This window comes from Varanus komodoensis, unplaced genomic scaffold (genome assembly GCF_004798865.1).
Source record: "Varanus komodoensis strain SLA01 unplaced genomic scaffold, ASM479886v1 scaffold25, whole genome shotgun sequence".
NCBI lineage: Eukaryota > Metazoa > Chordata > Lepidosauria > Squamata > Varanidae > Varanus > Varanus komodoensis.
This window is the reverse complement of record NW_025335661.1, coordinates 2,446,517-2,472,651: the sequence shown is the minus strand read 5'-3', so window position 1 is coordinate 2,472,651 and position 26,135 is coordinate 2,446,517. Positions and strand designations below refer to the sequence as shown.

General features: G+C 40.7%; 1 protein-coding gene across 1 annotated transcript in view; it reads left to right on the top strand.

The window, feature by feature from the left end:
• The first annotated feature begins 17,362 nt into the window (after window positions 1-17,362).
• The window catches only part of CAB39 (calcium binding protein 39), a 55,275-nt gene continuing 46,502 nt past the window's right edge, over window positions 17,363-26,135 (top strand). Inside the window, exon 1 of the mRNA XM_044432762.1 lies at window positions 17,363-17,556. The gene's annotated coding sequence lies outside the window, so the exon portion shown is untranslated. The remainder of the gene's footprint in view (window positions 17,557-26,135) is intronic.

Here is a 26,135-nt window from a genome sequence, read left to right as displayed (position 1 = left end):
CCTGCTTGAAATCTGGATGGATGACTTAATGTTGTGAACTGCCCAGAGAGTTTCAGCTACAGGGCAGTATATAAATGTAATGAAGAATAGTAAGTTCCCCATCCCTTACTGGTCTTTTCCCAAACTAAACATCCCCAATCATGTCGATTTTTCCTTGACAGGAGGTGAGCAACCTCCCACCAGACAATCTTAATATTTCTGTGAATACACATGGTTCTTAAAAGAAGTGGGAAAGAATCTCAGCAGAGAAAATGAAGTGTGAATGTACAAAGCCACACTTCTCCAAAAAGAGTTTCCCTTGCCAATGAAGCTTGTTTCTCCTTAAAACAAAATGTACAGAGTTTGCCCTCTAGTGGGAGAATATGATTCTTCAGAAAGATCTATTTTAAGAAGAACTTCCTTGACATGGCTTGAACTATCCACGGTATAATCTTGTCCTGGATCTGGCGGATTTGGCTTGCATTCCTTATAGTATTTTTATATCCAGTATCTTAGTCTCATGCTGTGTGACACTGTATGCACTGGCTGGGTTATTTTTAGTTGTGAATCTGCTCTCCTAGAGATGGATCAGAGTGGTCCAGTTGATACACCGATGTCATACCTTACCCCTCTTGGGTGCAATTCGGCACCTGGAAGTCACTGAGTGCATGGCCCTGCCCCTCCTCCTCTAAGAGGGGCCTTCTGAACCCCCAGCAGCCTCTGGGTTTGAAGGGGCCCTCAGCAAAGGTAGGCAGCACACTCTGATCAGCACCTCAGGATGCTGGGGCTGAGAACCCCTGCTACAGAAGGGCAGAGAGGTGCCATCGAAATGGTTGGAGCAACTCCTCTTTGTTGAAAACTTACAGCATCTGAGACTGTTTAGTCTTTTTAAAAATGAGTAAAGGGAGACATAATAGAGACTCACAAAATTAGGCATGCTGCAGAGAAAGTGGGGAGGGAGGCATTCTCTCTCTCTCTCTCTCTCATAATACTAGAGCCTGGGGTCATTCCTTGCAGTTGATAGGTGAGAGCTTCAGGTGAAATAAAAGGAAGCATTTCTTTGCATAGGTTATAGCACAAGATGTAGTGATGGCCACCAACTTGGATGGATCTGAAATGGGATTAGACAATTCCACGGAGAAGGCTATCAATGGCTAATGGCGATAACAGCTATATATTATCTTCGGCAGCCGAGACAATTTGCCACTGTATATTATTATTATTATTTATTATTATAACATTTCTATGCCGCCCCTTGCCGAAACCTCGGGGCGGCTTACAACATGATAAAATACATTGAAATACAATAGTACATAATAAATTACCATTAAATATAAAAATACAAAAAATACATTGATTTACAAATATAAAATTATCAGTATAAAATAAAAATATAGGGGGAGAAAGAGAAGGAAGAAGAAGTTGCCCAGGCCAGATCATATGTTTTAACAATTGAAATGATGTTTAAATAAAAAGGTCTTTACCTGGCGCCGAAAAACCAGTAACGATGGTGCCAGGCGGACCTCTTTGGGGACTGAATTCCATAGGTTGGGCGCCACAGCAGAGAAAGCCCTCCTCCAGGTACTTACTCTCCTAATTTCTTTCATGGAGGGTTCCCGGAGAAGGGACTCTCCCGCAGATCTCAAAGGGCGGTCGGGCATATACGGACGTAAGCGCTCGTTCAGGTAGCCAGGACCCAAGCCGTTTAGGGCTTTATAGGCCATAATCAACATCTTGAATTGGGCCCGGGCTTCAATGGGAAGCCAGTGAAGCTGACGGAGGACTGGAGTCATGTGAGCATAACGCCCCATCCCTGTCAGCAACCTGGCAGCTCTATTTTGCACCAATTGAAGTGTTTGGACTGTCTTCAGGGGAAGCCCCACGTAAAGCGCGTTACAGAATATCACTTGTTGAAGAACATAGTTGGGGAAGGTGCGTTCACATTCATGTCCTGTTTCTGGGTTTCCTACAGCAGGCAGGCAGCCACTGGGTGAACAGAATGCTAGGCTAGATTTCGCACTGCTCTTTCTCTGTTATTACTAGTGGTGGGCCTTGCTTAGAGCACTGGGGACCTGGCCCAAGGTTTCGGCCTGTTCATACAGGGATTGACCCAGAGCTTGGGAACAGATGGTAATAGGGATGCTGCACGTCAGAGAAAGAAGGCTTTGGCTACCATTGGGCAGTACCATGAAACTCTTGGAAGCGAAGCAATGATCCACATGTGGAGAAGAGGCAAGACAAGGGATTTTGCAAGGTCCTGTTTGCTCACAGAGGCAGAAAGAATCTCAAGATGCATCATGGCCACTTCTAGTTCCTGAATTGAAGGGACACAGCTTTCTTGCAGAGTTCTCTGAAGGCAATTTTAAGGATATCCCTGAAGAAGGCCCCTACACATATCAGCAGCTGAAATGCCTGGGCTTTATTATAAATACAGCAATCTTTTCCAGTACTTTATATCTATCCTTTCTCAAACCCTCCATATGGTCTTTGTGGTAAACAGGATTCTAGCAAGCAGCTGGTTCACATTTCAAGGAAGTATCCTCCCTGTATTGAGCAAGTGATCAAATATGTGTCAACTCCAAGTGACTGCTCTGAACTCTCTCACACACAATATTGAGCTACTGCACAATCCTAATTGTACTCTGCTGATCATAAGAAACAGCAACAAAACTCTAAGAGCATAGAAAACAAAAATCATTGCATTTGAAAAGTGCCACATCCCACCTAGCAGCTTGCCACAGATGTCCCTATCTAATCTTGCCTAGACAATATCTCATTTAGGCAATACTGAGTGAGCCAGGAAATGGAAACCAGGGTGGTGCAGTCCTTTACCCACACTAATTTCCTGTTGGTGCCACTGTACATGCATCTTTTAATTGGTGCTACATCAGTTAATTCACTCCATTATTATCCTGTCAGATATTAAGTATGTCATGGCTATGGAGGGGGGGGGTTGCACGGTAAGAAGGTATCTGTACTACTAAACATTTGAAAATTTGTGTAGATTTCTTTTAGTTTGCTTCCTGACATCATCAGCAGTTTCAGATTCGAGAAGGATGTCTCTTCCTGTTTCAGTGTTCTGTGCTACAAAACACTGGGTGGATTAAAATCCCACAAGCACCACATGAGGTTCCTCTCTTTGCCTCCAAAAATGGAGTTTTGTAGGAAGTCTGGGTTAAGGTCCTTCTTCTGCCATTAACATAATACACTTCGCAGCATTTTAGGGCTGGCCTCCAACCATTAGGAAGACTGGACAGCTGCGCTAGGTTGCAGGTGCTAGGGTAGCATGGGGGGTGAGGAGGGGACATTCCCCCTGAGACCCCGGCTAATTCCATCCTGAGACAGTGATTGAGCAGTGGCACTGGATCTTGCTTTGTTTAGCTCTGGGCTGTCTCTCCATCCTGCTTAGCCGCTTTCTCCCAGGTAGCACCCCTGGGAAAGCTCCTTACTAAGCAAACAAACTAGGTTGGGAACTCCAGCAGGCCTCACGGATTATGCCGGACTACTGTCACATTCTGGCACCATGGCAGATGCCTTGCATTTACTCGAAAACTGCAGGCAGCAAGTAGGCGCCAGGTGAGTGAGGAGAGGCAAGGAGTTGAAGGATACAACCGTGTGATCCATGTAGCCTGCCCTGCATCTCCAAAGCAAGCCTGCTTCCCTCAAGTGTCGCCATGTTAAAGTAAGATGTAGCTGCCAGCCTAATATGCAGAAGGGGGAGCATCATTTCGTTCTTAGCTTAGAATTATAGAATAGTAGAATTGGCAGGGGCCAGTTAGGTGCAACCCCCTGCTCAGTGCAGGATTTTATCAAAGCTTTTGTAAGAGATGGCTTTCCAGCACCAAGGAGACCCACCATTCAACTTCTTTCCACTACCTGTTTGTGGAAACATTTGATTCTTTACTTATGTTACATTTATCTCCCACCTTTTCCTCCATTTTAATGGCATTCTAGTCTTTCACTTTCAGTTTTAAATTTGCTAGGTGGACTCCTAAGGCCTCCTGACATTGTCTGGAGGACAATAGGATTATTTTGAGTCCCAGCGCTGAGCTACAGTGGCTTTGGAGCTGGGACCTCCAATATAGAGACCCTCTCCACCCTCTTTTGCAGCTTATATGGCAAGAAACATGCTGGCTGCCTCTCAGGATCAGAAATCAATCTTTCAGTGGACTGTGCTCCAGGAAGCTGGGCCAACTGCTTATTCCATATCCAAACATTGTCCCACCTTCCTGCCCTCTCCCTCCCTGGCACTTTATTGGGATGACCAAAAGTGGCTGTGAAGACAAAATGCAGGGTACGACGCACGGGGCAATGCAGAGCGCTGCTGCCGCACGTCACACCCTGCACGGATGCATGCGAGCCTCTGTGTTTGGAGGCTTCCGTGCATCAAAGGCAAAGACATTGCATCATGCTTTTATTGTATTTTAGTCTTTGCATTGCTGCTGCATTTTGCTTTGGCTTTTTATTTCTATATGGTACTATAGCTTTAAACTTTTAAACTTTTATAGTGTATTGTATAGTATATTTTATGGTTTTAATTGTTGCAAATTTCCCAACAAGTTTCAATTATAGGGTGATACAGAAATCAAATGAATACATGGTCCAGCTCCTTCTTCTCCAATTATTCCTTACAACAACCCTGTGAATTAGTCTAGGCTGAGAGTCAGAGACTGACCCAGAGTCAGCCAGCAGATATCTTGGCTGAGTGGGCACTTGAATCCAGGTCTCCTCAGTCCTGGTTCAGGACCCTTAAGCACTGCAGCCTATCGAAGCCTATTGTCTCAGGTTCTTACCAGAATGAATACTGGAAAGATTGGAAAGCAATCTGAAAGCAACATGCTATGTAAGTAAATAATAGGCATGGAAACAGTCATGCATGATTAATATCCAAAATATGCCATTACACAATTTCTACAAAATATTTGCACGCATATATGTAGCTAGGCAACTAAGCCATCCCTGATTAATCCAATTGGGTATTACAGTGCATGTAATACCAGCAAGCAAAGAGTGAACAATATGCTATGCTTAATTTATTCACAAATTCAAATTTCAAGCCTCTTTCTAAGAAACTTAGGGCAATGTTGCTGCACTCTGATAATACTCTACTTCTGATATTGCCTTATCTGTTTCATCGTTCTTGGAAAAGAAATTTTGAACACTAAGAGCTACCATCTTGAATTCACACCTACTGCAAGAATAGGTGTTCTCCTAGGATTGTTCCCTCACCAGCAGAGAATAAGAAAACAGAATTCTCGGGAATGTTTGGGCATATCGTGTTTCAGAATATTAGATCCATGTGCAGGTGCCCCTTGTGGTGGATAACTGAACTGCAGGTGGCAGCTTCAGGTCTTTGGCTGACTCCTCTCACCGTTGCATTTGGTCAGTTCCCTCCTTTTCTGTGTGTTTTCATTCTCGTGTTTTTGTGTCCTTTAGTGGGGAGGAAGGCTAGTCAAACAACACAAGGGTCCCCAACTCACCAGTTAAAGAACAATGATGTAAGCAGGCTTCCCTAAACTGGAGCTACTGGCCATGCTGGAACATGATGGGAGGTATAGTCCAACACGTTTGGGAAAGGTAGTGTAGAGTATAACTGCATTGCACCACAAAGTTCACGAGTGCCATTCACAAGGCATCTCTTGTGATGCATGAGTTCCTGAATTGTTTGCATACCAATCTCTGCCCTTTAAGGTAAGCAGCGTGATGTTACTGTGTTACTGACGTTGCTTCATGGCAAGCTGTCTTACAAGTTGCCTGCCAGGAAGTCCCAGCTGAGTCTTCACTGGCAGAAGGTGAAGGGTTGCAACTTTAGAACCCTGAGAACCTTCAAACCGAACTCTTTGAAGCATTTTTTGTTGAGGAATTAGGCAGGCATGGCCATATCTATATTAATAAAAAAATCTCCCTGGAGTCAGTGAGGCTAAAAATAGTCTTGAAGAAGAAGTACATGAGAGGAATAACCAGGGAAGCTGCCTTATGCAGAGCTACACAATGGATCCATTTAGCCCAAAGTGGTCAACATGACATTCACTGGTAGCAGCTCTCCAAGATCTCAAGCAAGAATTTTTCCAGCCCTACCTGGGGATGCCAAGGGTTAAACCAGGGATTTTCCACGTTACAAAGCATGTGCTCTGCCACTGAATGATGAATGCCTCCCAACTAAGCAAGTCTGTTTCCTCCGGTTGTTCTAAAACATGGAATCCAAAGGTAGGTGGAAAAGCAACAGAACTGTAGGGTCACACATTAGCAATCTAACAATCATGTTTCTTAGGTTTTGTCCCTCCATTTAAAACAAAAACTTCAGCTCAGTGCTAAAATGGCACAAAAATGGGTGCTTTGGGTGAACAAAATGGGAGTAATTTGCACAAATATTCTAACCCTCTCTTATTGTGCCCGCCATTCTACACTGGCCACCTAGATGGGGAGAAGCACCAAGGAGCACTATTACATTTAATTGAAAATATGCATTTTATTTGTCTGCAGTTCCCAGTTTCAAGACTAATAACAAAACAGTTGTATTTTAACCAGGTCGCTTAGGAGAACTAAAATGAGCTTGTTCCACAGTTTGGCAAGAGAGGCAAAAGGCACCATTCAGCCCCCAGACACTGTCCTTGGTGCCCACTGAGTCATCCTACCTCTCCCACTTCTGTTCACAGAACACATTTTCTTGCCAGCAGGTGGGCTTGTTCCAAAGCATAGTGAGGACCTTCCAGGTAGTGCCTTCTTCCTTCCCCAGGAATGCCTCTGGGCCATGGATGGAGCTAGAGAAATTTTTCGGAACTTGTTAACATCTACATTTTAAGAGCATGTCACAGGATCAGTTTACCAGTCCCAAAAACTGGCCTGAACCTTGACTGAAATGGACTGAAGCATCCACCCATAAGCATATTTTCAACATACAGTGTATTCTTACTTTTAGATGTAGAGGTACATCTTGTCATGTGTTCTGTTCACAAGCAAGTGCTGCAGAAGTTACTTCTGAATAAAATTGCCTATGATTGCATGGCATTCACACAGGCCAATTGTATTTTTTCAAGCAAGGATTGGTGTGCCTAAGGTGCATTTAAAATTTTGAATATCACATAGATATTCAGCAAAGATGTGCTGAACAAACCGCCTGTAAAAGGGGCTACAGGGAGGTGGAAATGACACGGAAACAGAAAGTTGCCTTATCCTGAATGAAACTATTGCTCTGTCTATCTCAGCATTGCCTGGCCTCCCCCAGTCCGCAGATGTTTTAGACAAATCCCACCACTCTGGACCAGTGGTTATGCTAGCTGGGCTGATGAAAGTTGAGGTCAAAAACATTTGGAGTGCACCAGTTTGGGGAAGGCTCATTTACCTTAACTGGTGGTGATACTCCAAGGTTCCAGCAGGAACCTTTCCCACCCCAACCCTACTGGGACATGCCAGCATTCAAATCCGGGAAGTGTTCCATGCCAAGCACATGAGCCAACCCTCGGCTGCAGCCCTTTACACATGATGAACTGGTTACATAATTCTCTCAAGCTGTTCAAACAGAGAGACTCATGAAAAACTGTCACACAGTAAATACTTTCCATGGCTTGATTCCTACTTGGGGTACTGGGGTGTCCTGGCCACACGGAGACCCCTGCCTTTGGCAGAAATGCTTCCTGTGCTCCTATCTCAGCACTGCAGCACTCACTTAGGAGCATGGGGAACTGTCACGCAGACGTCCCCAGTGTGTACATAATAGTGTTTCCAAGGGCAGGCACTTTTCTCTGAGTTTCTCAAGTTCCTGGAAAACCAGTTTTCATAACAAAGTATAAACTGTCTGTCTATTGGCTACAAGTACTGCATTGCCTGAGACAAATATAGCTCTTCTGTGGCCATGACACAACTTCCTTCAACATTTTGGCTTGAACGCAGGCCAGTAATGTGTGTGCCAATACCACATCCTGATTTCTAAAGCAGGATGACATCTATTGCTGAGCAAGCTCCCTTCATCGGGCATCTATGTATATATTGTATTGTATACTATTTTATTTACTTTACAGGGAAAAACAGTCTCCTTGAATATGAATATACTTAGCTGTATTCAGCCTTAATCGATCCATTAAACTGAATGTGACTTTTTCAACAAGGTGCACTTGAACTCTCCATATCTGATTCAGTCAGCAGCATTAAAAAGAAAAGGATCTGTAAAGCAATGTGCTTAGAAAAGAGTTTATTTTACGTTTGTTTACTGTTATGGTAAGGGTTGGTTGGAAGAGTGTTAAATGTATGAAGAGAAGAAGTGTATCTCTGTTTTTCAGAACTGTTTCTTAAATTTCACACCATTGCTGTATCGTGCAACTTAGATTCAAGAAAGCTATGCTAAGGATGAAATGAATTCAGACCCTATTCATTTCCTTAGAAAGCAACACACTCCACTGTTCCTCTTTGTTTCGCAGTTCTCCAAGCAGACTCCAACTGGGCATGGGTCCATCTGGGTCCACCAGGAGTATGCCTTGCTCAGTGGCCAGGCAGGTCCATAATGGAGAAGGCAGTCTCTCAAGTGTTCTGTGTCCAGGTTGTTAGGGCTGCATACACTAAAGCTTAAACCAGCCCCAGTAAGGAATAGGCAGACAATGCAGTTCCATCAGCAAAGAAGTTTCATGCTGACCAGGATCGCTCCTGACGAGAGCAGAGCTGCTGCGTGGTGCGCTAGCTTCAGAATCAGGACCAGGCTCAAGGGCAGCCCCACATAAAGTACACGGCAGTAATTCAGTCCTGTTGGGACCAAGATATCCTGCCTAGTTGAAACTTTACTTGATTTGATTGTTGCTATTTCCACACACATCCTGACTCCTTATTTCAGCGTTCAGCTGGAGATTGCAGGGGGGAATACTCCCCTTGCACTCACAGTCATGTGTGGGGGTAGGCATTACTTTTTGTGCCAAACATTTTCCCTGGGATAAATGATGTATCTTGTGCCACTGACTCTGACAGAACTGTATTAAAAACAGTGGGACAGCATGTGAAATGCAAGAAGGCTGTGGAACAGGATCAGCCTCAGAGCCAGAGGAAGCAAAAGAAAATGTGAAATGAGAATGTGACCTGAGTTGTGATGAGTTTTCACGCTGCAGTTACATTTCAAGCCTTTCTCTATGAGAAGTTCTTTGATGTGATTGCTGTTGATCTGGTGTACACTTTTTCCTTAAAGACTTACCTATACATGGTTGCAAACTGAAACAAGTATCAGATTTGGGGATCCTTTAAAGCAAGCAAACAAAAGAAGGTACAAAGAGAAGAACCAAGTCTTCTCTGCCACTCTTCTGTCTTTTATGCACTCTCCCTTTCCCCATGTTTTGTTTTTTTTCCTGGCTAACCAGTTCCTTAAAAACCTACAAAAAGAAAAAGCCACATAAATCTCCCCCCACAAACCCTGGAAGAATTAGCATATATTTGCATTGCATTATCCCTGTTGATCTGTCCTTTGCAGCCCTCTTTTCCTTTCCGTGTATATTGGGATTAGGATTGTCTTATTTCCCGTTTCCCTGGAGCAGTGAATACAATAGTCTTCCAGTACTTCAGCTGGTTGCTAAGCACTGCTTCAATAAACTCGCCCATAAACAACACCAAGGACAATGAATCTGAGGTCTGCAGCAAATCATATACTACAGACATAGACGAGGTTAAATGGCACATCAGATGAGTGTATTATCTTGGGACATTAATGAACACCATACATCATTTCCCCATGAGATCAAATGCTTTCAGGTCTCAAAAACACCCACATGATATTGTCCACTACTAAAGGATAACCATGATGCCTGAGTAGATTTATAACTTCACCACTGCTTTACTCACAAATACATGTAGGTTTGCTACATATTTGGTCAAGGGAAGTCACTAAAGGTTTAAGTCAAGGATGGGCAACTTGTGATCTTCCAGATGTTTTGGCTTACAACTCCCGTCAGCTTCAGCCAGCATGACCAATGGTGAGATACTACTGGAGTTTTACCTCCTGCAGGTGTTTTGACTTTCAAGTGACCTGCGCCTGGTTTAAGTCACCAAGCTGGCATCCCATTTGCTTGCACAGGGAGAGTCCCAGAAGATCTAGCCAAAAGCTCTTCTCTAGTCCTGTATCCTTTTTCCCACGGCATCCTGCCAAATGCCTCTGGCAGCCCAAAAGCACAACTGCTCTCCCCTGACATTACTCCCCAGTGACAAACTGCCTATGAACTTAGAGTTGCCTTCCTTAGCCTGGTGCCCTCCAGATTTGTTCGCTGTGCAGCCCAACAAATCTGGAGGGCACAGAAATGACTGAGCTAGAGCACTGGGTAGATCCAACAATACCTTCACCAGAATCCTACTCACAGAAGCCTGTCTCCCCCTGCCCCTTACTGCCCTGTAGGCTTCTAAATAATAAGCTTGGGGAAGTCAGAGACCCTCCAAATTGGCATAAGAGGTGCTGCAGGAGGCTGCTGCAGAAAGGAGGAATCAATTAAAATCTTATTATCTACTCTTTATATTAGCAGCAGCTTCACCGGATCACCAGTCCTCCTACAAGTGGAAGAAGCTTTTCTGTTTGTGGAAGGGCCATGCTGGATCCAAACCAGAATGATTAATAATAACCAGTCTTTTTTCTTTAAAACCTGTTAGCCTAGTGGTGATCACTACAAGATAAGGCATGGAAATCCATACATTAATTATGCATTGTGTAAAGAAAGGTCTTTCTTTAGTTTGTTTGGGATCTACTGCCAATCAATGTCAATCATACTCTAATAAGCTGCAACAGAAATTGGAGGTATCCTTGACCTGAGAAGATATTCATTTGTCACCCAAGAGATGGCTCTGCTCTAACTGAACCATTTCCTCTTTCTTTGGATGCTTCCAATGAAGCTTTGATGGCTCCATTGTGCTACTTCATTCACAAATATGGGTGCAACAGGTCCAGGGAATGTCATCTTTCACTTGTGGCCCACCTATGTTTTTCCACTGCTTCTTCTGTCTTGGTATTACTGCAGATAAACCCTCTAGATAGCATCAAGACAAACATAGGATTGTTCATAATCCCAGCTCTGAGGTTGGAAGATCATTCTGACCATGGAAGTGGAGATCCACTATCAGATCCTCTTCCTTGCAGCCGGGGCAGAAAAAAACTGTGCCAGTTGCTTCTCTGAGGTCACAACTATGACCTTGGCAAAGGGATTTAATAGAAGAGGAAGGGTGGAGAGGAGAAGAGGGGTGCCTTGGCCTCTTTCCTTTCCTGATGTTAAGCCAATGGTGTTTGGGCTGCCATGTCATGAAATAACCTTCAGTCAGGCTGATCAGCTTTACATATTCTCAGCTCTGGCAAATCATGGCTTAACTGACCCACAGTTTCCACTGGGTTCTGAGTTATGTGTGAACAAGGTTGACACATCATGAGGAAACCTATAATGGGGTCAATCGTGGTTCTGTATTTGAATCAGAAGCAGTTTGAATGTGGCATGAAGCCCAGGAAACCATGTCAATTAATTCACTGTTTGCTTATATACCATGTGAACTGAGCCACTGTGAATATACTGCAAACAGTTATTTGGAAATGTGGTATGAAAATGCTTCTTTGTAGTTGTTACTTTGCTGTCACATGTGAGAGCAATCACGTAATACAAGATCAAGAACTTTATTCTGTTTCATGGGGCATATTTACATTAGAAATTAATATAATGAATAGGTTTGGTTTCAACAGTACAATCTCTCATATCCTCCCTCTCTCTTTATTGCACAATAGGTTTTTGTGCATGCATTTTAGAATTACACTGAAAATAGAAGTCAGTTTATACTATGACCCTTTCTCCCCAGGTATTTCTTTAATGTTTTCCTGCAAGAATTATATATGCTTGCATGACTAATTTTGCTTTTGTTTAAGTGTATCCTTTATAAGAATCAAAGACTCTTGATTTTAACAACACCATTCTGAGATTTGATGAAGAAGCTTGTTAAAATTTAATAACATGATCCTTCTGCTTGCTGTTTTCAAAATGTCATTCTTTATGCCAAAATCTATCCAAAATTAACATTGGTTGCTCCTTAGCAGTTGCAGAGAGATTGATCATTTCAATGGCTATTCATTTTCTCTTTCAGACAAACTTCACAGTTTATGAATTGTATTTTTCAGTATGACCTTGCTTAGGCTTCAAACCTTATCTTATGACCACATCATATTATTTCAGAAAGCAACTTTTGCCTTTCAGAAAGCAAATCACAGCAATTTCCACAATGTATAATGCTGGAAATATTATTTAATTAAATGCAGCATGTGACAGAAGGCGTGTCTTTCTGAATAATTCCCCAGCTGATGGTGTGGGAATAGCAAAGCAGCAAAATTTCCATCTTGGCAAGAAACTGGAGAACAGAAAGAAATAACTATTCTGATTCAGTATTTCCAGAGGTCAGTCATTTCACTCTGCACCTAGCTGACATATTGCTGAAATGTGTGATGGATGCTTCCAAATATAAAAGCACTGTTCTTACATGCAGCCACATATCTATTCTATGTGGATAAAACAGACCCATTTCTGAGGCTTAGAGCAGGATGGGGGTGACATAAGTTTTTGTATTATATCTTAAAGGCCAAAATATGGTTCATTATACTCTTTGTGGGCTGCGTTTTAATTCTGAAAGTCACATTGCAATCACTCTAAGATAGGGATAACATCCATTGTTCTCAATGAGTTGAATCTAAACTTAGTCATACTTCATGAAGACCTAATGAAATCCAAGGTACTTGAGTCATGACAAATATGTCCTGTTGATTTTAATGGGCATGACAAAATCTGGCTCCAACCCAGTAAGACTTATACTTGAATAAACTTAGCAGCTTTGAGCACCAATCTTGTTGGGCAGCACAACAGGATGTTAAACAAACGAAAAGACATGCATATGATCTTGCTGCCACTCCCTCTCAATATCTGGAAGCCTTTTGCACCCTTATCTTTTAATTTCTAATTGCGTCCTTCCTTGTTCTTCTCTGTATGTACTGTGCTCTGTGGCTTTCAGAATATGAAGAGTGCCCAAAGCAGCTGAAAATCCTGGTGGGATCCTGGCAGCTCCCCTGGGATGCCATGGATTGATCCTGTGCCTAACCTACCAGAAAACTGCAGGAGAGCTTGAGGGCTGCATCTTTGTTAGTGCAGGTGAAGAGGGAATGTTCAGAAAATTTTCCTCTCACTCTTCTATAGCTTCATTGAAGGGTTACATAATAACTTTGCTAAATCCAGTAAGCTGGTTTTGTGGTTGTTCTCACTGACGATAGGCGACTTGCCAGCTAAGGAAACCCTCCAGGTTTTTGGCTGGGGGGAAAAACTGTTTCTGCAGCTGTTCGCTGGAAAAGAGGAAATGGTCTAATTAAAGTGAATGGAAGATTTCTGGAAATTACAGAGCCTGGAACAGTGCAATGCATGATGCTTCAACAGGTTCTCCTTTGGGGCAAGGAGTGTTTTGAGAGAGGTGACATTCACATCTGTATGGAGCATGATAGTTACAGTACACGGCAGAGATATACGCAATTCAGCGATCCACTTAGGACAATGTGAAATTTGGCTCTTTTTAACTTAGGAAAAATGGTGAATAAAGGAGGATGTGATAGAGGTGTATACAATTATGGGGAAAATGCACAGGGAGAGAAACTGCGCTCTGTCTGTCTGTCTGTCTGTCTGTCTCTCTCTCTCTCTCTCTCTCTCTCTCTCTCACGATACCAGAAATAGTAGAAACTGGGATCATCCTGTGAGAGGAAGCTGAAGTTTTTCGGAGAGATCCAGAAAAGATAGAAGGAAGTACTTCTTCACATTGCACATAGTTAAATTATGGAATTCATTTCCACAGGATGTAATAATGACAGAATTTGGACAGCTTTAAAAGTGGATTAGACAAATTCATGGAGGATAATTCTGTCAATAGCTAATACTCATGATGGACACATGTAATCTCCAGTATCAGAAGCAGCATTCCTCATAGTACCAGATGCTGGAGGAGGCATTAATGTCCTTTGTGGGCTTCTCAAGGCATTTCATTGGGCAACACGGAAAAAGAATGCTGCATACTCTAGCCTGGCCCAGAAGAGCTCTTTTCATATTCTTACTCCTAAAGCATTAGTGGTTTGTTACTAGTAATATGTTGAGAAAGGTTCTACATAGAAGATAAAAGTCTGAGGATAACTCCAGCCAAGGAAGAGAGAAAAAGATACTGTCAGTCTTTATGACTGTACCTATTTTATTTTATTTTATTTTATTTATTATTTTATTTTATTTATTATTTTTATTTTATTTTATTTTATTTTTCCGATCCTTTTCTTTATGAGTTCAAGTTGTTTGGTGGACCTGCTGCTAAGAAAAATCTTACCACTAAAAGGAAAAAAATAATAATTTTGAATAAGCATGGAAAGGAAAAAAAATAACTGTGAGCTTGAAACTTAGAATTGGACAATAAATAAATCATCACAAGTTTGTCTTGGCTTTTCTTTTTGTTCTGTTCTGAATATAATATCTGTTTAAACTTGAAAGCTTTTAACATAATTACAAGCTACTATCATTTTAAATCATGCATACACGCCCTTACTATATTGGCTTTGAAAGCATTAACCACCCTCTCACAAACACAGTGAGGAAAGTATTAGATTAAAAACAACAGCCTGAGTCCCAGGAGGCCAAAACACACCTGCTTAGGAACACCCTCCTTGCAGCTAAAACATCAATTTTGCCATATTTGAGGGGCCATAGAGAGACGATGATCGGTTGCCTTTTCTTCTAGCAAATGAATCAATAATAATGGATGGATCTTTTAAAAGTTGTTCTAATGGGACAGTAAAGTAGGTGCTTAGAGGTGTCAACCTATTTGAGATTTCACAGAAAAGTAAGCCTCATGGAATTCTATAGAATTCACTCCCAGGTTAAGTAGATAAAGAATTGAAACTGACATCTTCCCATTGAAATCAATGGGACTTCAAATGTGCAGAGATCTGGAATGTACCATTTCATGGTAGTGGACAACCCATGACCTTCAGGCTACCTACAAAGCCTCATGAAGGTGCTGACCAAGCTTCCATAGTAGGTGGGAAGGAAACAACCTGGAGTAAATTAAGAGCAAAGTGCAGCTCCCACCAGATCCACCCCGCTCCCACACTCACACACAGACCCTGTTCTCAGTTGATCAACAGAGAACTACTGAACAGCCGGGAAGGAGACTGGGTGCAGATAAAGTTTATCTCCCTCTTCCCCAATACAGATGGAGGCTGAGCTCTGACCCTGCTGCTGCTATTATACTCAAGGAAAAGGGGTGGGTGTAAATATTTGGATCATAGGGTAGGAGAGGTAACCTTCCTTCCTGTTGATCTGATGAGTGCATGTGGGAAGACAGACAGTAAGTCACGGTCTGGCTTGCAGCCCTTGGAAGTAAAAAGATTAGCCTTGCCTGTTCTATAGGATTTGTCCTGATACCCAGAACTGTAGATGGCAACACGGAAATCCAAATGTAGGAAGAAGCAGTACGAGCAGACACTGGAAATAAATTATATTAAACATGTATTTAGTTGGTCCTAAAATATTTTAACTCCTCAGCTAGGGAAGACTGATTGTAGGCCGCCTAGGAAGGTCTTGACAATTATAGGCGCCTATAAATACATGTAAACAAATAAATAAATATTTCCAAAGCACCTCTTTTCATTTCACCTCCTCTGAGAGGAGCTGCACGCAGAGGCAAATCTTTAACCAGCCTATGGATAGCATAGAATTCCTCACAAACACAGTGGTCTGGTCTGTTTGTTTAAAATCAGTCGATGTTGCCTTCTGTGCTGTATTTTAAATTGTTTTAGAAACTGAAGAGAAATGGCAGACATTTTCAAGGAAAAGGAAGAGAGAGATTTTAGCAAGCCAGCACAAGACATACCTTAACAGGTTTTTAGGTCCCTGCGTGCTTTCCCAGGTCTCTTTTCATGGTACCACCCATGATCTTAGACACTGTATACAATAGGCTTATTTTAGAGATTTTAAGACAATATGAAAGCACCAAAACACATTCATGGATTGCTTCTCCCTGCTTGTCTTCTTCCACAAAACAGAGCTTGCAGGTTTTTGGAGCACTCCTTGTTCAGAAATCATGACTTGGCAAGGTGGAATGACTGTGAGTGTACCATTGGTGAAAATGGGTCTACAATGTTGCTTATAAACCTGGGTGGTCAACCTGCTCCTGTCCCAGTCTGCACCCTATTTTGCAGCATGTTGCACTGACAAAAAGGTTCTCCTGAGACTATTCTTGGCTGCAATCCTATCCGCGTTTAACCTTGGAGCAAGAGTGGGATTTCCTTTTGCGTAGCATCAGGCTACAGTCAGTAAAAGAAAGGCCCTTTGTATGCATTCAAAGGCACTCTTCATTGTTACTTTGAAAGATGCATTGTTGAGACAGTAACTAAACAAAACAAGCAAACAAAATATCATTTGCAATGGAACATACTCACTGATGTTCCTAAATTTATAAACAGATGGGTGAACTCAGTTGACAATCCTAACAGTTGTAGCTCTGTAAATCTGTAATCATTTCATTTCTATACCACCAATAACCAAAGCTCTCTAGGCCGTTCGTAACAATTAATCAAATGCAAATGATACAATCTCTCTTCTGCCTGCTTTTGGCCTTTGAGTTTTGTCATTAAATCAGCCTGCTCAAAGACCCATCAAGCAAGCTCACCCAAGAAAGGGGGCCTTCTTGATTGTGGTCAAGCACAGCATAACTCCCTGTTGTTGCATCGTTTTAAAGATCTGGTTGTTCACATGTATTGTTTCTTAATTAAGCTGAAATTGACCCAGCTTTTAAATGGGAATGTTAAACTGTATTTGCAATTTTATTAGTTTTAGATAATATTGTTGAATTGTGATTTTAGATTACACATAATTTTATATATTAAAAAAAGACTTTCACATAAAGTGCTATGAATGGATTAGGCAGTATATAAATGTTTCAAATAAACACTCTGCAAGAATCCCAGCAAGCACCAAACTCTGTTTGGTCTACATAGGCCAAACTGTCTGGAAGACTACAAGTTCCCGGGCAGAGCTATATCTCTGGATACATCCGTGGTCGGAAGTTTGGAGGACTTTTGCATGATCTTAACTACGGCTTGCAGCTGACAACTGGGAAAGGGATTCAGAAGGATGTTCAGAGGGATTCCTTTCCTTATATTGACTCCTGAACTCACGCTCTCTCAAGTGCAGCACCATATCAGTTGGCATTTAAAGCAGACCGTCAGACGGAGGTGGGTGCTCAAAGCCCGCCACGCCGCAGGGGGCAGCAGCGGGACAGAAGAGGCAAAGTTGGCGGCGCGTTTTCTCTTGCTTCGCCGCTGCTCGTCATTCATCAGCATCCGCCGCCGGGCTGGGAAGAGAAGGGAAGGGAAGGGAAGGGAAGGAAGAGAAGGGGCCGCTGCGCAGCCAGCACCGCGGGGCGGGGGAGGGGCCAACGAGGCCGACACCGAGGCGAATCAGCCAGGACAGAGGAGTGCCGGCCGAGGTCTTCACCCAGGAGGCAGCCGACGACGGAGACGAAGAGGGGGACGAGGCAGCCGCCCGCCCGCCGTCTCCTCGCAGCGGAGCGAAGGTACCGTGGGTTGGTCTGCCAGGGCCTTGCGGGCCTCGGCTGGCCCGCCCGGCCCCGGCTAGGCGTGGGGTAGCGCTGGGGGAGGCCTTTTCTTTTGCGCTTCGGTTCCGAAGCCTGGCCTGACTGTTTCGGGGATTCTGCCTTCCTCTGGGTTTGAACTGGGCGGCCTCCCCAGGTCCGTTGCGAGAGAATGCCCCTGGGAGGGAAGGAGGATGCCTGACCCTCAGGGTGGCTTGGCAAGGATTAGTCACCCCCTTACGGGCCATGTTCTGTGGAAACAGAAGGTGCTTTCTCGTTCGGCCCACCTTCCTGCTCTACCTTGCCTGGCTGTGGCTTCTAATCGACCTTCGTGATTGTGACCACGGCACTGAGAGTTGAGAGTCAGTTCGAGATTAGCCAGTGGTGGGAGTAAAGGGGACGGATTCGTTGCGGGGCGGGGGCAGCGAGCCTCGCTCCAAGCTTGGCGTTTATACTTTCAAGCGGCGTTGTCTTTGTGAGCGAGCTCCACGAAAACTTTCTGGACTTTAAAGGGGTTCGAGGCCTCGGGCTTCTCTGTCAGTATTGGAGGAGGAAGAGAGGGAGGAGAAACCTCCTTCAATCTGGAAATGTTGCTGGCTCTTTTTTAGAACAGCTTTTAAAGCTATGAGTAGAGAAGGGATTCTTGTTAGGTTTGTTAAGCCTGTTTCTTGGTGCTGCACAAATGAAAGTGTGTTTGCTTTTCCTTGCAGAACTGTACTTTACACAGAATAGACCAGTTTAGGGTAACTTAAGCAACTAAGAAACTAGGTTATTTTAATAAATATTGAAGATGAATAGGTTTTCTTCCATTTTTAAAAACTCAATCATTGTAATACGAAATAACAAAAATAAGAGTGTTAATTCCGTCTGTAGTTAAGCTGCTTTGTTATGTTCTTTGACATCCCAATGCAAAGCCTAGACAAATTAGTACAAGCTGTTCTTACAGATAAGTAGTTTAGTCTATAGATATGATTAATTTTTAATTTTAATACTTAGTGATCACACCACAAATACAATGAGTTTTGTATATTTTATAGTTGCCTAACAATGTAAATCTCAGGTTCCTGAAAATGCGTTTCTAAATGTTATGTATGAAATAGTTTACTTTATTTGTTTTTGGTATGAAATGCAGCCATTTAACATAGTATCATACTAGGTAGAAAATGGGAAAATATTTTTAAATGCTACAATAAAGGACATATCCGATATTATACATTGGTATCTTCATAGCCTGGTACATAACCAAATTGGTTTAAATTGCTTAGATTAATTCTATAGAGAGATGCTCTAGACTTAAAATATGATTTACTTTTCCAGATAGAGGTGCAGAACTTGAGATGAGTCTTTCAGGATGCAGTCCTCTGCATGCTTAGACAGAAAAAAAAATCTACTACTCCCAGAATTCTCCAGCCAGTATGGAGAATTCTGGCAGTTGTACAACTTTTTTTATGCATAGTATAGCATCCTGCTCACATTTGATTCTCAGGGCTATGAATACTGTTCTTGTTTGGCCATAAAGTTGAGGGATCAACCTAAACATGTAGGTATCATTACAATTGTTTAGAGCACATAATTTTAATGTCCTGGAAGTGGGGCTATTTAACGGTGAGTCTTCCTAAGAGGCTTTTGGGAAAATAGTTTCATCTGGCTGTAATGAAAGGCTAGTAATGAAGGTCTCTAGTTTTGGAAGAAAATAGATATTATATGGATTTCTAGGGTGGCATACAACTTTCCTTTTTTGAACATATGGTATAAATATGATTGTAGACAAAACCATTTCCCACTTTGAGCTCTTAAATGTTTCTGTCAATCAAGTCAGCATACTGCTTTACATCTGTCATATAATTCTATTAATGATTAATGTCCTGGTGCAAACTTACCAAGAATTGCTCAAGAGAATTTTGCCTTTTCTTTTTTTTAAATAAACTATTTAATACTATATTTTTAATATATGGCATTTTAACAGAAGAAAATAGTCTCTGTGCTGACAAAGCATTACAGGTATATTTGAAACTACCCATTTTTAACACAACCCTAAAATTATCTTCAGCAGCTGTTGAGGTGAAAACGTGACTTTAATGAAATAATTTAATCAGGAAGTTTTTTAATACTTTGTTGCAATTTTTGTTGTCAGTCATTATAGAGAAAATGTAATGTTGTGACAAAGGGAAGAGGCTTTGGGGGCTTCAGGCCTGCCCACAGTTTAGTCACATAAATCTGAGTGACTTTTGCGGGATTCAAACATTCTTAACAGATGTTTTGGATAGTAGCTTTCGATCTTACCATGTAGCCACTTAACACATTTTATCTGCCACTTCACAAGTCTGTTGCTGAAGACGGAAAGGATGTCACAGTCCTCATGGTGCTACATCTGTATGAATGTATTGCTGATTTTCAGTCAACAAGCCTTTTACGTTCTGGTTGTTTTCCAGATAACAAGTAGGTGTTGGTGTTATGGGGCAAGGTCATTGGGTAATAAGTGGGTTAGTCGACATAATACGCAGTAGTAATTTTCCAGTAATAAAATTGTAACTTGCTATTTGCGTATAGGGCAAGTCAGACTGTATTAACATGTTACATTATTAAGATGACTATCTTAACATAATATGTTTATTTGGAATTCAGTATAAACTTAGGAGCCATATATTGCCTTAAAATAATATCTTAAGTGGTGGTTCTTTTGTTAGAAAATTGGTTATTTTTCATTTTTTATAATGTTCCTTTGACATTGGTTAGGGATTGTAGAGGCCTGGGTATATACCCTTCTGGTGCCCCTTAGAATACTGCTGTATGGAGTTCCATGACCTTTTGGAATAATTTTTAGGAACTGTGAATGGTTTCACTTTGAAGTAGATGACCTAAAATCCCCGTGTGTGCCCTTTTGCATCTGGACCATCATTTATACTGCTTCAGTTCATGCTTGCCACATAGTTACATCTTTCTTGAAAAACAAACAAAAGTTAAAAGTCTGTGTTGCACTTTATGTTGTACAGAAGGAGTCAAATTGATATGTCCATTGACTGTTCATGTGATATTTCAAATATAAATATACTTTTATTACTATTACTTAAGGGCACAGGCCTATATGCCTATTTCTTTGAAGTTATGTCAGGAATGCCCTACTTCCTTAAAATGTCTAGATTCTTAATAGAACATGTTTGCTTGGGAGGGGAAGAGTTTCTCTTTTTCACATTCTGAAATGGTTCACAATCTTAATGGGAAGACACTTCAGCTGTGCTAAGCTTGAAATTTCATAGCTTGAAATGTGCTATGTTTGTTTGATTCTGCAGCTTGTAACACTGCTGGTATCAATTTCATAAGTTCATGATTTAAAAAGCTAACATCTGCAGAATGAAGTTAAATAAATGTGATCTACTACTTCTAAAACAGACAATATGATTTGGCTCTGTATAGTTCGATCCTATAAACTTTTGAAGATATCTTCAAAAGATGGAGGTCTCAGTGATTTCTGTGGGACTCTGGGTATACACATTACTGATACAAGCTTTACTAATTGTTCATTAGTTCAAGCTTTGCATAGTGGGATGTAAAGACAAACAACAGTTCTATCACTAAAGTATATTGGTAGGATACCAATATGTTTAAGGTTGTGCAATTGTTTCTTAAAAACAACAAGCATAAACTTAGGAAGAGAGATGTTAGGGTTCTTCTATCTGATGAAATAAACTGTACTGTTTGAGGACTTTATTATGCTGCAGCAGACAAGCACTTATACCCTGCAGGAATTTATCCAGATTATAGCTGTCCCGGGGTGCTCATAATGCATTCTACTTTTTTTTTCTTGGCTTATGCATCCAATTGTTAGTTATAACAAGATTAATAATTGCAGAATAGCCAGAAATAACCCACTGTTGTGCAATAATTTTTTATTTTGTCTTTGAAAGGAAAAAGAACTGTATTAAAAAGAACATCAAGGCAAGCATTGTAGCATTTAGAATTGATTTTGAAATCATGCAACTTTTTTGAAGAAATAATTGCAGTATAAATAAAAGTTATATCCAAGGAATTCATAATGGATTTGCTTGCTATAGATATTTTTCTCTGCTACTTAGAATCAGGCAACATTTGCTGCTCCTATAAATAAGTGCTTTGAATACATATGACAATTGCAGCTCTAGCACAAGGCCACCGAGTATGAAGTTACAGACACACCAGTGCAAATATTTAGGATCTGGTTGCTAGTCTTCCTAAGCAGGCTTAAATCATTTTAAGGCAGCCTTACTATGAATACTGTTTCCCTTCTTTTCATCACTTAGTTTCAGTATACATTGTGGGCATCAGTAAATAACTTCTGGTCTTGTAAGTAGCATCTCTTATTGAATGCTTAGAACTGAATGATACAAGCTATGCTATACAATTGTTTTTAACTTCCTCCAAGGAGGTAAGGAAGATGACTAATAGAAGAGGAGCCTTCTTGATAGTTGCACCCCCCCGCCCCCATCGAACAACCTCCCAAAAGCAGTTTACCTGGCAGTTAGCCTTGTGACAATCTTTTTGCCACCAGGCAAAAACAACTTTATTTTCCAGACATTTTAATTCTTAACTTTATCTTGTTGATTTTAGTGATATTGTTGCTTTGATTTATGCTGTGTACTGTTTTGTTTCTGTTTGTTGCGCTTTAATTGATTGCTTTTGTGATAGTGTGTTTTTATCTCATTGTAATCTGCTTAAAGGGCCCTCAGGCCAATATAGTGGAAAATCAATAAATAATAAAATAAACCATAAAACACAGATGTACATGCAGGTGTTTACACTTGTGAATTCCTTGGGGTATGTACTGCAACAGAACTGTTCTGAAAAAAATTCTCTCTGGTTAGATTTCAAACCTTTTTACTTTCAATAGTATTGTTGCACCAGAATGGGTGTGGATAAATTTATGTACTATAATTTCAGCAAGCTTGTAAATCAAAATACATTTCCTGAAGGAAAGACTGAGTTAGCCTTCCCTTCCCTTCAAGTGATTAGCTGCATCAAGAAGAACTACTTTCCCATCTTTTTTCTTCGTATTCTGTATCTTCTGGAAAATTACCCATGTTGGTTGGTAGGGACTGTAGTTGGAGCCAATCCGTCTTAATATAAACAAAATTACTAGTGAGTTACACAAACAACCTTTGGAAAATGGCTGGAGATCGGCATTTCAGGCCTGGGCATGGTTGTATAAAGCAAATCATACTGATTTTTGTGACATTGCTGTTAAGGGCTCCCCTATGGTTATGGTTAAACTTTTGGGTCACTGCAGTGGTGTAAGTTTATGACTGGTTATCAGGGTGGATTTAATTTAAATCATATCCATCTAAATCACAATTTAAATCACTGGTCAGTATGACTAGATTTAAATCATGGTATAATTCGCACACATGCCTGCCTTACCTGTAGGTAGAGGAACTTCATTAAAATATTCCTGCACTGGGTCTCTGTTATGGTCTCCTCCCTTTATAGGTTCTCTCCTCCAGGGGGGGAAACAATAGGCAAAGCTCATCCTAAACACAAAAAGAGCCAATGGCTTGTGGAGTATTCAGCTCAAAAGGTTTTGCTGTCATTTTTACTGCTTGCCCCTCCCTCCTCACACTTAACTTCTTGTGCAGATCTATTCCACTCCCAACAATAATCTTCTATTCAGTTAATTTTTTGAAACTTTGCACTTCAAAAAGTTAAGGAGTTGAGTCTATGTTCATAGATCTTCAAAGGAACAATGGATTAAGGTCTTTTTCTTAACTCTGTATGTTTATTTTGTAACATTTTTTGCTGTGAGGAAGAGGCATGTGATCTCTGCAGATGCCAATTCACAATTTTGAGAACTGTAAAACCAAGCATCTGTGATACCTTCTTCTAGCTAGAAAAATCTTACAGAAAGCTGTGGAAGAGCATGACAGTGTGAATGGATTAATGGGATTCGTTTACCCCAAATTTAAACGCACAAATATACAACCTCATGCTTATGCTACATAATAAAATTAATCCATACTATTTTATGATGAGTAACCTTTGGACTATAATGTTGCTTAAACAGAAAACTGTCTTTTGATAGATTTTCTTCAAAGTATTTTATTTTTAAAAATACAATTTAAATCAAAAATTCCTATTTAAATTTTAAAAAATCTAATTTAAATACAAAGCCTGATTTTTTTTAATCATTGATTTTCATCCACTCTGCTGGTTATGGTAGTATAACTAAGCAGTCTGCCTTTTGTGAGGATCAGAAGGTTATTGCCATCACACTTACATAGATTTGATGAGTTGAGACTTGCATTTGAGCCAACTTAGATACATCTGCCTAACCCTTTCATAACCAGTTAGAATGGAAAAGTGGACAGAATGTAGCAAGATTGCCATTCACTTTGCTTAGAATGCTGTTATAAAAACATTTGTTCTTTTACAGCAGTACATATCTTATGCTATGGTATCAAATCCTCATTGGGGTTTGAATGTTCACAATGGTGACTGGTATGCACTGCAGCCATCATGGTCCAAAAAACCCACAATGGGCTCCAATGACTGTGTGGACCTAGTCAGTGTTGTGTCTAGAGCTGCTGGAGCATTATGTTGACATATTGCGTCTTTCACATCGGAATAAGGTTCTCTCTTCTCTCAGTACCATCTGGTTCATATTTCTCCAGAGCAGAATAATGGTGACTAGGATTTGAAATCATAGCTTGATGGTGGTTAGCAAATTTTGGTTGATTAAAAGGAAATCTGGTTAGTATTAATCACATTTAACATTGCTGCTGTTGTAGTATTTAACCATAACTAAGGGAAGGGGTTATTTTTAGGAAGGGAAAGGAAAAATGCAATCCAGTAGTCCATTCTTGATTTCTTAACCTGTAGAAATGCACATGTTGTTACATTGTATAGAAGCCCTAGAATAATATATATATAGCTGTAGTACCTGGTACCTAAGATGCTAAAATGCTCAATTAAATATTAGTCAGATGTATATAGTAGGTATGCCCACCTCAATAGCAAATATGTGCAAAATATATTGCAGTGGTCCCATTTAGCTTGTAAATCAATGTTTTTTATTATTATTACTAAAATATAAATGGAAAATTGGATCAATGGCAGCATTTTAAGTTGAGGTTTTTCACTTGGTCATTTAAATCTTGATTTATATTACTGGTTTAAATCAATCCCCTAATGTTGTATAAATGAACAGATTCAGACTTAAGCCAAAAGGGGAGCAGCTACCCAGTTCATACAGAAATAACTGTAGCAGTTTCTCAAACATTTGAGATCTATTTTGGGGCACCAAGATGTGCTTGGTTCTACTTTAGCTTTAAAAACTGAGGTAGTTGAATGTACTACTTACACTGAATAGTTTCACCTATATGTAATGTTAAAAGTTATTGAATTGCAGGCTAAGATTGCTATTCTCAACACAATTCCTAGGGAGTTAGTCTCATTGAACACTGTGCAACATATTTCTTAATAAACATACAGAAGATTACATTCATAATCATGTTGTAAACCACCCAGAGAGCCTTGCCTATGGGTGGTATAGAAATGAAATAAATCATCATCAAAGCATTACTGTGGTATTTCAGTCCTATAACACCATGGAGGCAGCAAGCATCTCAGGGCCCATGACTTGGGAAGACAGCTTCTGAGTACAGAGACAATGCTCTGACTTGAAAGGAAGAGTCGGAGATCAGACCCCTACTCCCTTGTGGCCTACATGGAGAGAACTGGACTAGCTGTCCCCTTTAGATCAGAAAATCAACTTTAGAGAGTGTGGAAAAGATGTGTTCCTTTAGGAGGAGAGGAGATTGGAGAGGCTTGGATACTTGGATACTTGTCCTCTTTTTCTTCCCCTCTAAGCCCTTGCTAGCTACGTTGAAAGGACCATGTAGCAAAAATAAAGGTGATCAGGGGATAAGAAGGCAAAGGTAATAAAGATATTTTAAGCCAAAGGATTATATAGATGGAATTTGAAGATCTTTGTTTTAGTTCTTGTTTCACATGCTTAAATGGAAAGAAGTGTAGATTGGGTTAGCTCTTTAAAGATTCAGCCAGACCTTTTTATTCAATAAATGTTTAATGTGGATTAATATTTTATGTGCCTGTTATTAAACTGTATTGTTTTTATCATGTTCTCAGTGTTATTGTATTGAATTGATTACTTTGGATTATTTTAACATTTTTAATGTATTTTTGTAAGTCACTCTACATTTATTTTCTAAGAAAATTGTGAATCTGAACTATTTTGTTGTATTGTGTTTTTTGTTTTTAAGGATGGTCTTCTGCATATATCCCTTCCTAGGATTGTGGATAAAATGTTTATTATGAATGCAGGTTAAGATATTATTCTCAAAAATTGAACACATGTTGGTAGAATTCGGAGAAGAACTGATAAAGTGCTTGCAAATTTCTTTGGTTTACGTGAGAGATGATATAGAAGGCTGAATGTGGGTTTTTCCTCCTATGAGCTCATATAACTACACACTTTTGAATCTTTTCAATGGGGCAGCTGACCTTTTTGACAAGTATCATAAGTTAGGTACCTAGTATGATGCATATTATGCTGCATTACTGTACATTCCTTC